Genomic DNA, 10689 nt, shown 5'->3' on the forward strand with positions numbered 1-10689 from the left:
ATAGCTGTCTGTAACCCACAAGGAAATGGAGACGTTGGTACTGCACCAGTAGCCTTGGTGCAGTACCAACGATTACCTCCGATTACCAGTAGCCTTGAAAGAGGGCCCTGAGCATTTGGTGAGAGGCTGACACCTATTCAGACTGGGGAGGGCTTCTCTATGTAGAGGCGCCATCTAACCCACACAAGGGCTTGTAGTCTACACAACTGTCAGACATGACCATCTGCTACACAGCAATACAGAACAAATACAGATGGTTCTTGCCCGGGTGTGCTTCCTGCCTCTGAGAGCCAATCCCAGTTAAAGCCATCTGCAGTGATGCATTGTGCTGCTGTAATCCTGGCCTTAAGGAAGAAAGCTGGATGCTTCAGTCATCAATGCAAGATGGCCACAAGAAACCCACTTTCCCTAGATTGGGGTACCCCGGCTCGTCACCCTGTCACCACCATTTGGGGAATAAAGATGCTTGGCAGGCAATTCTTTATACATTTCATTAACTGTGAACTTTGAGGCCATCATCTCCTTCTTGGATTCTTCTCCTCATCCATTCTTCACTCCTGAGACTCTCCTAATGTGTGTACTGGACTCAACATCATCAGATTGGTCACTGAGTCTGCTCCCTGTCTCCTGCATGTAGTCTCTCACTCTCCTCCTTTCTCTTGGTCCCTCTACTCTTTAAACTCTCCCATCCTGAGTTTGGGAAGCCCAATGATCTTGCCTTCTGTAGTATCAAGTCTGCAGCTGATTACACCCAGTAAAGTTGCTAGTTTATTTCTTTTTTCTTCCCCAGACATTCTGTATTGCTCTTTCTATATATCATCCATGTGTCTCTCCATCATGATGATGGTTCCCTTTAAATACAAGGAATTCAAAGAAAAAACAATATACTTATAATGTTGATAATACCCTTTGTGAAAGTCCATGTTTGCTGATTCCATCATTTCAATGAACGATTCTATTGACTGGCATTTATCTTGCTCATGATTCAGTCTTTTGAATTCTTTGAATGTCTAGTCATTTTTAAGTGGATGCTAGATATTATAAATTTTACATTATCCATTGCTGATTTTTTTTGTATTCTTATATTTACATGAACTTTGTTTTGCTAACCAGTTAAACTACATAAGAAATCGCTTGTGTGGTTTTTTTTTTCAGTGTTTTTAAATTGTAGTGAAATGAGTCTGAGGCTTGAGTCTAGAAACTACTTTGGACACACAACAAAGGCATGACCTTTTGGTGACCCTACTAGACTGCTTCCAAAGGAAAGGAAGTCTCTCTGTTCCAGATGGTTGAAGACCTGAGTGGCCCATAGCCCTGGGAGAGTGCTGAGGACCGGTCCTCTCAGACCTCTCAAGAGCTGTTCTTTCCCGGCTCTACAGCTCAGCAAAGCACAGGCAGGTTTGCAGCCAGAGTCAAGGAGACCTGCAGCAACCGTTTTAGAGCTATTTCTGTGTTGGCCTCCTCCTCTCAAGAACTGTGACCTCGAATTCTATCTATAACTTCAAGTCTCTTCAGCTGAGAGAGATTGCTGGGTTCTGTTTAGGTTCTCCTGACCCGAATAGCTATTTGGAAATTGTTGGTCTTTTTGCCAGAAACAGTTTCCTCTTACTCAGTTTTAGCACATACCTCACTCTTACCACTGAGCCTCAAAACCCTCCCAGTCTTACAAGAGGAACACGGCCGGATGTCTCCATTTCTGAACAGTCTTATTGGGTCCTTTGTACTCAAAGTTCTGTGTAGACATTTATTAGCTGCCCTCCCAGAGGATGAGCAGGCACGGGAACCAGACTTCAGTACTGTGTTCCCAGCACCTAGCATAGTTTACTGGCTCATAGGGGGTTCCGGGTAAATATTTTATTTTGTTCTATTTTATTTTATAGTCATAAAAGAAAGCCACAAATACATTTACTCATGCTAAAGATGCTGACACAATTTCAAGCTTTGGGTTGCAGAACTTCTGTACTCTTGTGTTTGTTTCATGTGAATGCATGGCTTCCCTACTACTGTTTCCCTTTTTAAATAAGGTTTACTCATATTTTATGTGTCAGAATGCTTGCCTACATGTATGACATGTAAGTTATGTCCAGCAGATGTCTGCAGTGCCCAAGGAGGCCAGACGAGGTCATCAGACCCCTGGAATTGGAGTTACTGGTGATTGTGAGCTGTCTTGTGGGCGCTGGAAACAGAACCCACGTTCTCTGTAAGAATACCAAGTACTCTTAACTGCTGAGCCATCTCTCCAGCCTTCCTCATTAGTGTTTGCAAAAGATATCTTTATCATGTAGAGAATAAAGCCTCATAAGCCAAAATCAATATTGTTAAGCGCTTGAAATCTTACAATGTTCCACGTGGAGTTCAAGCTGCATGCCTTCATATTGAACTTGTCCAGTTTTCCCATCATTGTAATTATGCTCTTGTGATTCACTGTCCAGCGATCAGATGATATGTGCATATGAGTTATTAGTGTTGGTTATTCCGTTTTATTATCTTTATTTAGGTTTTTATTGTATGGGTGTGGTATGCACATGCCACAGAACACATGCGAAGGCCAGAGAATGACTTGCAGGAGTCAGTTCTCTCTTTCAATCATGTGAGCTCCAGAGATCAAACTCAGGTGGTCAGGTTGCCAGCAAGGGCCTTTATCTGCTGAGCCATCTCGCCAAACCTGGTGTTTATATTTTAACAGAAAATGTTATATATTTTTTTAAAGTACCAAAGTTATAAAGATCATTTTACACAGTACCTAAAGTATGGGTTCAATTCACAAATCAAGTCAAGCCTGCCACAAAACTACCACATTCACTATCAGAAATAGTTTGTTCCTCTCTATGCTAAACCTGTGAAAGTTGTCTATAATTCTAGATGAGCTGCTTACGGGGGAATCAGCATACGACAGAATTTGGCTTTCTTTACACACATCATATACATTGTAACTTTTGACTCTTATCATCTGCTTGGACAACAAACTTCTAAAAAGCTATATTAAAACCATATAATGATTTTTGCTGGTTGGTAGATATTTTACAGCAAGCCAGCCAGAGTGTTTCCTCCTAACTTCCTCTACTCTCTGCATGAGTCGAAACTGGGGCAGCAAAAATAGAGGGATGGAAGTGCCAGGCAAGAAGGGGGTGACAAAGAACCGTGACTTCAGCAGGAGGCCGAAGGGCAGTAGAAGACCCTGACTTGACCTTCCACCGTCTGACCCTGGCCGTAGTCAGGACTGGCTTTCCCTGTGTCTGTGATGACCCTGGATCCACTCTCCAGCAGTTATTGCCGGTGTGTGTGTGTGGGGGGGGGGACCTTGCCTCCTCTTCTCTCTTCCTGAGCACCACATGAGGAACACAGACCTCAGAATAGGACATCATGAGGCCAGAGTCCTCCTAGCCACACTAGCTGTGTCTCTGTGGTGCTTGTATCAACTCTCCAAGCCTCTCAGAATTTTCTCTTTGGAAAAAAAAATGGGGCTCATGTGTCTCCCACAGCTGTGGCGAGGATGAATGAGGCTTTTCAGGGATCTGCCACACCAGCCTCCATTGTTCCACCTCTGCCTCCACTGAGCTCCCCACACACACACAGTGATCCTGGCCTGGCCATTCTCCCTTCTGGTGCACAGCCCCACCCCCACCCTTCACACACCAGCTCTCCCAGTGGAGGGGTTGATACTGGCGTCTTTGTTGCCTTCCACTGGATCCTAGCGATACAAAGGATGGTTCTAGAACTTCAGATCATGAATTCATGTTGTTCTGGAACTAGACGTGCAGCCCAGTGGTTCTAGGTTTAATTCCCAGCACCACACATACAAATTCAATAGCCCATGGATTTCTGAACCAGCCATGGACAGTAGAGGAGGAGAGAAAGCCCTGGAGTGAAGAGGAAATGAAACGATCATCTTGAGCCTCAGTGCTATCTACTTGGCTTTTCTCTGCCTGCTTGCCTTGGAGTGCTCGGGCCTCCATTTCAACAGGAATCTCCAGCACACTCCTCCAGCAAAATCATTGCTTTGAGGCCGGGAAGAAAATCGAGATTGGGAAAACTTTGATCTGGCTCAGACTTGTCAACTCAGCTAGCTGCTGGGTAATTCTGCTACATCCCTTTTGATAAGCAAGAGAAGAAAGCATTTGTTTTCCCTCCCGTTTGGTCTCTGTGACCTCATCATTCCATGAATCAAGTCATCATGAAGCCTGAGCGCTTCAAATTTGAGTGTTTTTGTTACTCCAGGCCTCAAGACACATCCCAGTCACTTGAAAGCCTTCATCAAAGTCCATAGTAGAGGGGCTGGGGAGGAGGTTTAGTTGGTGAAGTGCTTGTCTTGCAAGCTTGGGGACCCGAGTTAGATCCCCAGAACCCAGATTTTTAAAAAGCCAAGCATGATAGTATGTGGTTACAATTCCCATAATGGGGAGGTGGAAACAAGAGGATGTCTGGATGTCACTGGCCAGCCAGCCACCTTATCCTATTTGGTAAGTTCCAGGCCATTAAGACATGTCCAAAAACAAAATAGATACAAAGTTACAGAGGGATGAGGGATGACGCCTCCCTCACCTGTGGCCTTTACAAATACCTGAACACATATACACTCATTTTCACATTTATACTGGTATGAACATGCACACACACACACACACACACACACACACACACACACGAGCAAACTTTCCCACTTTCCCAGCACTGGTACAACACCCAAACCGTATGGCCAGGCATTTACTTCTGTCTACAAATAGAGTATAACAGAATAGTAAAAGCTGCAAAACAATAGTTTTTTTTTTGTTTTTTGTTTTTTTTTTTCATTGTAAGCCAGCAATACAGGCCTGTGATCCCTGATAGGGGGAAATGAGAGAGAAGAACTCCACAATTATCCCTATATGTGTGGTTTCCGGATTGTGACCCTGGGAGTGGAGACTCAGCAGACCCTGTGTTTTCACTGAGCACAGGAGACATCTGCAGGGCTCAGGTGGCTGGGGTTGACATTCACGAAGGGTAGGAACTGTAAGAAAAGGGAGTGTCGGCTGATCACAAGGGACCCCTCACGGTTTCTGACCTGCATCTGCTTGAGAGAATACTATCTGATAGCAAGGGGAAAGAAATTCCAGAAAGGAGCAGGACCTCAAACAGGCAGAAAGAATTCACGTTCCCACCTGCAGGAAGGTCTCATCACACCAGAAAAGCCAGAGAGACTCCTCAGAAGGGCTGTGTCTTAATGGTGGGACTAAATATGCCCTAGAATAGGACTTCTCCCCCTCAATGCTGCAGGCATTTTGGACTGGAGTGTTCTCCATCAGAAGGAAGAGAGCTGGGCTGTGTATTGGAGGAAGTTAACACCATTGGAGCTTGGGGAATAAGTCAGTAAAGTACATGCTATGCAAACAAAAACTTGATCCCTAGAAAATATATTTTAAAGAAATAGTTGGACCGGTGGTATGCTCTCTCATAGTCTCAGACTTCAAGATGCTGAGAAAGGTAAGTTCGTAGGGTTTGCCAGTCTAACCAAACCAGTGGTTTCCAGGTAAAAGTGATAGAGAGACCCTGTCTCAAAAAAAAGCAAGGTGAATGGCATCATCCAAAGTTGACTTCTGGAATCCATAGATATTCACACACATGCACACAATCGTGCACACACATATTTACATACACAGAAGATAGCAGCATCTATGACCATTAGCAGTGGCATCCTCCTCCAAGCATCCATCACCAAAACTGTCTCCAGGTATCACCATGGAGCAAAGCCATGGTACTTGAAAACCATTACTCTGCACCAGAGCCTCAGCTAGACCTTTCACAGACCTCCCCGGTAAACCCCAGCAGGTCCAAGCTGTCTGCAAGCTGCTTAGTCTGCTACCAGAACCCAGCCAATACTCTTTACAGAAGCAGAACAAGATCAGACATCCAACAATGCAAAAGTCACAATAGCTGACATCCAACTGAAAAACTGCCTCGTACGTAATGAAGAAAGAAAACACAACTCATAACAGGAGGCAAAACGATCAGTAGAAATAGATGGGGAAGTAAGAAGGGTGAGTGTCACCAGCAAGAGCTTTGGACCCCCATTAGTGTTTGCCTCATGTACTTGGGAAGGTAGAGAGAATTGTGAACCAGAGAGAAGTAGGAGCTGTAAGGAGCCGCCTAGGAATTGTTTTACTTTGTTTGCTATTTGGTGTTGATGCTCTGATATTGCTCTGGGCCCACTGAGTCACAGTGGTCTTAGCTCGGTCACACATATAGAGGGACTTTCAAATGTCACCATGACTCTTCTAGGCAGCCAGACTTTTGCTGGCAAAAGTCTCCTCATTAGATTGTAAAAAGTAATAATAAGTTAAGTAGAAAATAAAAAATCAGATGGTGAAAGAGGCTTAGGTAAATAGTGTTTCCCACATATAACACCTTCCCCTCGCTCATTTCCTGAAGACAATGTTTAAAACTGTCACCCATCAGAAAACAGATAGGCAAGCCTCAGCCTTCAAGCTCTGGCATGCACCTATTACTAGATAGGTCTCAATAACCTTTTGAGAGGTTGTAATGAATATTATAATGGCAAATTGTCATGTTTTATTTGAGATCACCAGGGCTGGCTCTGGAGTGTGCATTCCCAACCCCATTTTAGACCAAAGCATGTTTGTCTCAAAGACTTCTCTGAGGCCCTTTGTCTGGGGATGAGTCACCCACCCCAATTCTGTTTCAGGGGACACAAAACAGCCCATGAGCAAAACCTTTAGTTTTTGCTAAAATTGTGACCTTTAGAACAGTGAGAAGGTGAACTGTTTCCAACAGAGGTTACTGTTGCTTATCTTGGGATATAAAAGAGTCTGCACTGGGAAGGAGAAGCTGGACGGCCAACCATGGGGAGGATGCTCAATGGAGAACTGCTGACTGCCTCAGCCTTCCCAATCAGTTTCTGTTGGATGTTGTGAGCACCCGATTCCATAACATTATCTACATCTACTCCTTTTCCTTTGGAAGCCTCACCTGAGGGTCTCCCCACCCTCATACCCTCTACCCCCGCTCTGCTGGAAACTCCAACGGACTGCCTTATCAGGGCTTCCCTAGTTGGTTTCTGCTAGATGTTTGTAAACCTTGATTTGGTGACGTCACCTTTTTGTTGTTATTAGTTCTTTTCCTTGGAAGCATCTCTGGATGAGTCAGTCTGCTTTGCCCAGTGTAGTCTCTACAGGGAACACCAGCTGACTGCTTTAAAGGGGCTTCCCCATTTTGGCAAGATGTTCTGAATGCCCAGTTTGGTAATGTTTTGCCAACTATGTATCTATTTCTTTATCTGATAATTGCTATTTACTCTTTTAATTTGGCTTGTTGTATACTTAATAACTTACTCAAAACCAAATGTATGGGTGCTGTAGCTTATTCCCTGCACTCTGTAGAACAGAGATACTTAAACAACCCACCCTGGGAGATGCATATCAATCGTACAACTCTATGGCTTCTCTTCCCATGGTTGGTGAAGCCATCGGAGCCTTTTCGTGGGGCACCTCAGGAAGGTATATTCATCATGTGAGCAGCAAACATAGTTTTTAGAGGGGACTATCCACATCCACCTATGGCTTGGTTAATTTCTTAACCATACAGAACACTTAAAGAAGAATTTCCTTAACACATAATGTCCCTGTTACTTTGGGGTACATTTGGGGTCAAGAGGAATCCAAGCTTTGCAAATATCAGGCACTGGGATCTGCAACATTCCCACTCTCATCTGCTTCCTGCCTTGGCCATCTCTCAGCACCGGTTCTTCTCATGGCTCCAACTGAAGACAGTTTAAGGAAGAGACTAGATACACCTGGACCATGCCTGGGCTGGAGTTAACCAATCACTGTTCTCCCAAATGAATGGCGATGTCTCCAAGCATTAACACAGCTCAGGACTAAGACCATGGTTTGAGAGAATTCCCCATCTATAGAACTCATCCTCAGATCAGCAGACTCACAGTTTCCCCCAGGAACTTGACATCAGTTTAAAAAAAAAATTTTTCACTTTTGTTGAAAAATGAACCCATTTCTTTTATCTAGTACCCCTGTGGATTGAGAGTTCATCCCAGCGACCTTGCTCATTTTCTACCTCATCAGTCACTTTATGGCCAAGCCCAGGTTAACAGGAAACCTCTGAGTTGATGGAGGAGGAGAAGTCACCGAGCTGAGTCCAATGGCAGGCTGGGCTGTTAATTGGTCTTTCGGGTATGTTCAGCTTGGGAAATGGAGCACCAGGGCTTCTTTTTCCTACCCCTTCTAAACAGTACTGACACGCCCCAGCGAGGATAACTGTAACAGCTCAATGGCTTTAGACTATTTTAAATTCTTGAAATGTTTACTACTGAACTTTGGAGATGAAAAATGTCAACCTGAGATAAACACAGGACCCCTAAAAGATATCTGTATTCTGTAAATGGTACCAGCCGTAAGCGGCTGTCTCTTCAGAAAGTAAACACATGAAATCTGATAAGAAACGAGATCATACACAAAATAAACTGCACTCCACTCCCAGGCAGCAGACAGATGCGATGTGTTTGCCAGACCAGAGAAGATGCCTGGCTTGTGGGCCTCCTGGGTACACCTCCATCACCTCCATCCATGTCTCCCCACTCCAAAATTCAGAAGGTCAGGAAACCTGGATCCTATTCATTGTCTTCAAACTTGGCCAGCCCTTGAGTTCAGGAAGCAAGCCCTGTATACACCATGTCTTATATATAGATTCAGTAAAAACCATCCACCTGGTTGGACTGTTAGCTGGAGAGTGGCCTAGGGTTCATTTAACACACATGGCTAGGCTGTTGGCTGTTAATGATAGTAAACATTTCAGCCACAGAAACATGTAGTTGTAGCGATCAGCATATTTGAAGTTTTCCCACCAACTCTTGCAAAACACTTTTTTTCACATTGCTTTCAGTGTGGCTACAATAATAAAGGAATGAAGAAGTCTTATTTATGAAAAATGGAGTGCAAGAGAGGGTATTCACTAGGAAGGTTTAAAATGGAGCCATGAGCACTACTGTAAAATGCATGATGAGATCATTCAACAAGTTTTCTCCTCTCCGGGGGACTGGAAAATAGCCACAACGAAAATTATACAATGATAAAATTCTGTCCCCATCCGATTAATTACTTGTGAATAATAACTTCTCTGGTTTCTTTCAATTATATTCTAATTGCACACCTTTTGCTCTGGCTGATTGGGCAATGAATTAATGAATAAGGACTACTACTGAATTTAATTAACACCATTTTTCCTGTGGCCTTTACATATCTGTTGTGAACATGGAAATTCACTTGACCAGGACTGGAACTGGAAGAAGGCTAGCCTTGAACCCTGCAAAACCTGTTCCTTCCAGTCAGGCTGGCTTCTCTGCTGCCAAGTATGGATGACTAAAGGTCTCAAGTATCTGCCTGAACTCAGGGGAGGGCTTTCCTAATAACAGCATCAATATTCAAACACTTACCTTTTCATAAAGCATTAGCAATGTGCATGTTACAATCATCCAAAGAGACGGGTAAGTGAGCTATCTGGGAGTCAATTACAGTGTCATTCATAATTTATTCCATGTACAATGAAACGCTGATCAGATTTCATGTGTGTTTACTTTCTGGAAAGATAAGCACTTATGGCTGGTACCCAGAGTAGAATACAGATATCTTTCAGGGTGATGTGTTTATCTCAGGTTGACATTTTCAATTGTCAAAAGTCCTTCCCATTTTCCAAAAAAGTTGTCTGGGCTTGAAAACTAAAGCCCATGCTTTACAAAGAAAAGACCAGTCTGGAATCTTGCTATCTCAACTCCAGCAAGAAAGTCATGAATATGCTCCCTCTAAACACACAGGCAGACAAATAGACGTTTCTTCCGAGAGGCAGATAAGTGCAGACTCCCAGGGCTAACCGCAGTGGAATCACGGCGCGCTGCAGTCCCCAGGTGTGGATACCAGCGACCCACCCTGGAAACCTTGGAGCAGATTTCTCTTGTCAATTGTATATCGATCACATTCACCCAGGGTGTTATCCCCTCCAACATACTGCAAAAACTGAAATCCTACGTTAAAGGATATTTAAAAGTATTTTCCAAGATACAAACAAAGCAATGTTTTTGCAAGACCAGAGAAGACACATGGCCCGAGGGTCTCGCACATCGCCCTCCATCAGTATCTCCAAGCGCAGGGGGCAGCTGCCCTCCCCCCCCAACCCCACCAAGCCAGCCCCAGCTGTACCTCATATCTGCTGACTTGCTGCTCAGCCACCTTCAGCCCGGGGCACATTTGGATGAAACAAACTTTGGCTCTTCTCTGGGAAGGAAGCCAGTCCCTCTTCACCAAATCCATGACCATGACATGGTTTTTCAGGCTGGTACTAAAGGCAGTTATCTGAAAGGTGGGGAGCACAACCTTCCCCTCCTCGGGAGGCTTCCCGGGCATTCCGGAGCACTGTGTGACACTGGGAATCTTGTGACTTCAGCGAGCCAGCCCGGCAAACACAATTTTCTTTGTTAGATGCAGGTATTGAGTGCAGCAGGAGGGGTTTGGGACCAGCTCCAGTGCAGGCCTGTGTTTTCCAACTTCACAGACAGTTGATCCAAAAACCCTTGCTGCGGGGGGCTCACGAGAGAGTTGTGGAAACCCCTCGGGTGACCTTTAAATGCCACGAGAAAACTTCCTCTGCTGCAGCCCGGCCAACTCCAGCCTCCCGCCTGGGCTCTGAGGT

General features: G+C 44.5%; 1 protein-coding gene across 1 annotated transcript in view; it reads right to left on the reverse strand.

Annotated features, from left to right (window-relative positions):
• Nucleotides 1–10385, reverse strand: part of C1H10orf90 (chromosome 1 C10orf90 homolog) — a 234928-nt gene extending 224543 nt beyond the window's left edge. The window contains exon 1 of the mRNA XM_076554347.1: nucleotides 10200–10385. The gene's annotated coding sequence lies outside the window, so the exon portion shown is untranslated. The remainder of the gene's footprint in view (nucleotides 1–10199) is intronic.
• Between the last annotated feature and the right edge of the window lie 304 nt (nucleotides 10386–10689).

This window comes from Peromyscus maniculatus, chromosome 1 (genome assembly GCF_049852395.1).
Source record: "Peromyscus maniculatus bairdii isolate BWxNUB_F1_BW_parent chromosome 1, HU_Pman_BW_mat_3.1, whole genome shotgun sequence".
NCBI lineage: Eukaryota > Metazoa > Chordata > Mammalia > Rodentia > Cricetidae > Peromyscus > Peromyscus maniculatus.